The sequence below is a fragment of the Magallana gigas genome, chromosome 1 (assembly GCF_963853765.1).
Source record: "Magallana gigas chromosome 1, xbMagGiga1.1, whole genome shotgun sequence".
Taxonomy (NCBI): Eukaryota; Metazoa; Mollusca; class Bivalvia; order Ostreida; family Ostreidae; genus Magallana; species Magallana gigas.
The window spans coordinates 57,338,180-57,342,587 of record NC_088853.1 but is presented as its reverse complement, the minus strand read 5'-3'; positions in this window follow the sequence as shown (position 1 = coordinate 57,342,587).

Here is a 4,408-nt window from a genome sequence, read left to right as displayed (position 1 = left end):
GTTGTTTACAAAAAATGTAATGTAGAGAATTGCCATTTCTTAGACAATTTAAACACTAACTCAATACCTTAATAAATACTATTATCAACAAAAGAAAAATGCATTGATCGAAACTTACACCAATACAACACATATGAAAAAATGACAATATTAGAGCTTTGTTTACAAAACAAAGAACTATGAACTCTGTATCCTGCTTATAACTTGATATTTGACTTTCAAATTTTGACATAGCATTATAAACTTCTAGTATAAACATTGAAAATGGAAAAACAAAATTTGAACATTTTAAGTCTAATCGTGTCCAAGTCCCTTTAAATAAATAATTTTCCATTTAAACTATAGTTTGTATCGAAATAAAAAAATAGATTCAAAACAATCATACGCAGAAAGATCGTGTAAATAAATAAAAGGCTGAGTACTTGTGCAAGCTTTCAACAGAAACAGTAATTCATGCATTATATATGACTGTGTAAAATAATAAAAGATACAGAGGGAGAAGAGGTGACAATGGTGATTTGCAAGATTCTATGTGAAATCAATAAGGCAAAAATGAATATTTTATTATTGTGTTTCACAACAATGAAAAAACATGACTTTCTTGTTTATGCTCTTTTTCACGTGTTAAAGTTCCAGATATATCATACATAATTTCTTACGATGAAACGACACTTTTGATTGTGTATGTTACTTGTAGCAAAACCCATTGTTAAATGTATTGGTATGGCAATTTTGAAATCAAGAAGGTTTTAAGAGTATTGACAATGAACCTACTACTTTAAATTTTGATTTGAAAAAAAAATCTCTAACATGGAAGATGATTTGTACAACGTGTTTGGGGGACGCATTTTAGATACAAATCTAAAGGATGAAACCGCCGAAGAAAAACTCTCTACAAAATGAGAGTTAATGCACACCATTTATTTTCTTTGTACCTTACAAAGTCAATCCCTGTAATACCCGTTTACGTGTTTATTTTAAAAAATGATCAATTTAAAGCAACAACTGTTTGCACATACATTGTAATTATGTTGTAAATGTGTTCTTGCATTCTTGCAATTGCCTTTCCCACTAATAATAATATTGCATTTATTTAAAAAGATAAAAAGTTGAAGATACAGAAACAATTACAGTGGAGCCTCAGTTATCCGGACGCTTTCGTTTACGAGTCCAATCGTCCGGATAGGTGAAGCGTCCGGATATTTGAAATGTGTCTATTGTTGTCATGAATGATAATGTATACAATGGCTCCCAGTGTTGATACTGAGTTTTTCGCCTTTCATACTAAATAGCAACACATGTATAACAAACAAAAATACGCTAAATGATTTACTTTTTTTAAATAAAATTTTCCCGTAATACACATACCTGTAACATTTAGTCAAATGATAATTGATAATTGTATTTGCTATGGATTTTAGTACCGTTTATATTTTGCATTTACTATATTTTAAATTAACAATTCGTTTTTACTTTGAACATAAATTTGACCTAGCCTACTAAGTTTGCTTTATGTTACGGTATAAGACATACTTAAGTGGGACTTATGCATGACCTAAGATACCGCATAAATACTACCTATGGCCCTACCTAAGTCAAAATCTTAGCACGCTTTATGTTAAGAGCTCCAGGTAAATATGTTACCTTGTTCCTAAGAACTTCCATTACTGTTTCATTTCCATTGCTTACAGATATGATTTACATGTAAGGTTAATTTGGGTATAAAAAAATTAAGAAATTGGTATCATGATTGTATGCTTGATAGGATTCTACAATTCTGGTTCCATAAATTTTCGTATACTGCGCACTGAACGACTTGCAACTTTGAAATAAATTTACTTGCTTATGAAAAGGCACGAAATGATTAACACGATAGGATAAACGGAAAAACTTTTAACATTGAACGATAAACCTTAAAGGATTAACGCACGATAGGTTAGGATTAACGCACGATAGGACAATAAGCACGCACGATAAGAAAGGATTTATACACGATAGGATAGGATAGGATTGTAAAAAAATGACTTTGCGGGTACAGTACCTATCAGTCACATTTCAGTTAAGTGAATGGCAGAGATTCATCTTGTGTAAATAACAACGTCGACGGTATTAGCTTGTCTTTTTTGCTAGAATTTGTAATTCACATTAAGGACGTTGTTTACGCAGGGGTTGAGTTCTCAAACGCGGATTGTACAGTTATAAAGTTCAGTGTCATGAGTACATTTTTTTCTAAACACTAAAAGTATTTATGAAAAATTATTATTGACAAACCATTTCGTATGTTACTTAGTTATGGAATTAGGCTCAAACAAAGTTGAACTTTTAGCAAAACAGTGGAAAATGGGACTAACATTTTCAGATTTTGTTTTCACTGAAACTTTTCTGATAGTATTGTAATATTCAAAGTTAAGATTTTATTTGTTAGTCAACTTAATTTTGCATATTTTTTTTGGTTTTATCTCACTTTTTTGTTTAGATATTCGAATGGCACACACTACAAAAATTTTGAACAAAAAGATAGAAGACACTATATCTCAAAATTTTGATCATTGACCTCACATAACTTTTATGCCTGCAGATTAAGGTCAATATACCTAGTTTAATGTTATAAATGTTTAAGTATAATCATCATTCAGTTTTTTGTAAAATTGAATAAAAAAATGTTAGGAATTTGAAAACTGATAGAGAAAATTCGGACTTGACTTTTAAATGAAAACGTAATGTTCTGTGTCCGTTTAGTGGCACTGCCATTCATATAGTGCATTTCATTTTTAAAAGAGTCAAACAATTTGTACTATTTTCACAATTAAGAAAATTCAAATCATAGTGTAAAATTTTTAGGGACTTTTCTTAAATTTTTAAAAAATAAAAAAATATGCAATGGCCATTATCTCAAAAAGTAGGTAACTGACCTACTTTTTTGAAAGTGAATAATAGCCCTACCGGGATAGGTCTTAAACACACAATAGATGGGTTTTTTATTAACATCAGTGGATTTTTTTTCATTCTGAGTAAACGTTTACCTTAATTCACATTCTGAATTTATATCCTAATGGGTAATCAATATGCATAGGATTACTAAAGTGAATATTTGATAAGTTAATTATGTTATAAAAATCGAAAAGATACATTTCCAATAATTTAATCAATATGCATTTGCTAAGCTTAAACAGAAGTCCTTGAAGGGAAATCAATCACCTCTAATTGAGTGGTTTTTTTTTGCATATAACAGATAATCAATATGTATTATATGTAAATTTCCAATTATTTTAATCAATATACATTTGCTTACGTAAATCAAAGACTCTCAAAGGACAATCACCTCAAATCAAATACTGTGCTGATATTTGCATATTACATATATATTTTTCTACATTTACATATTGAAACTCACTTTACTTCATGTAGAACTTAGTGTGTAACATCATAATTTGTTTAAAAAGTTTTACAATTCGGCTTACATGTTAAGTTTTTTTTTTAAATCTACACATATAACATTACCAAAATTTTCAAAAAATTTTTGTGCCCACCCACTTAGCATGGACTAAACGCCTAGCATGCTGCACAATGGAAATTAACGGGACAATAAACAAAACATTTAGCGAAGCAATGCCCGAGACGGGAAGTGGAGACTGGGGCCCACCAATATACCCGGGGAAGTGAGTTGACTCGAACCTTAGAGAAGATTCCACGTCAACTGCCGGACGAAGGCAAATTGGGTATGTGTTTATCGTTTTAAACCGAGTTTTCCAACGGAAAAATTCCGGTTATTGGTGAAAATGTCGGTCGGGCGGGCGGCTGCCAAAATTGTACCCTCATTGTACAGATAACTCCTCCTACAGTTTTCAAGATAGCAAATTGCTCTTTTGCATATCAATTGTACATATATCAGAGGTGTGCATATTGCTAGGAGTTTGATTTCTGATAAGTAATGAAAAAAAATACCATCTTTTGAACTTAGTCACTTTTTGGCAAATATTGCATAGAGGGTACTCCATTTCACTTGATACGGTAGGTAGTGATTATCAATTCAGGGTTGACATGGATTATGGATACAGTTCACATAAAAGAAAACCCAGTTTACTGCCACATTGACAGCTTTTTACTTGTTTTGGTTTTATATTAGAATCAATATTAAAAAGCAGTAAATTATTCATATATAAAATCAATTTTACATCTGAAATAAAAAAAATAGATCGACTATCGATTTAATTAAATGAATATTTAAAATATATTCATATAAATAAAGATAACGATCCAACTATTGTTTAAATTCTGGGAATTATGACATACTCGTTTTAAAAATTAATAATTATCCATGGACTATCTGCAGATGAGGAAAAAAATGGAATTGAAATTATTGGCAGCGATTTTGAATAGGGCAAATGTTTACTGATTGGTTAAGAGT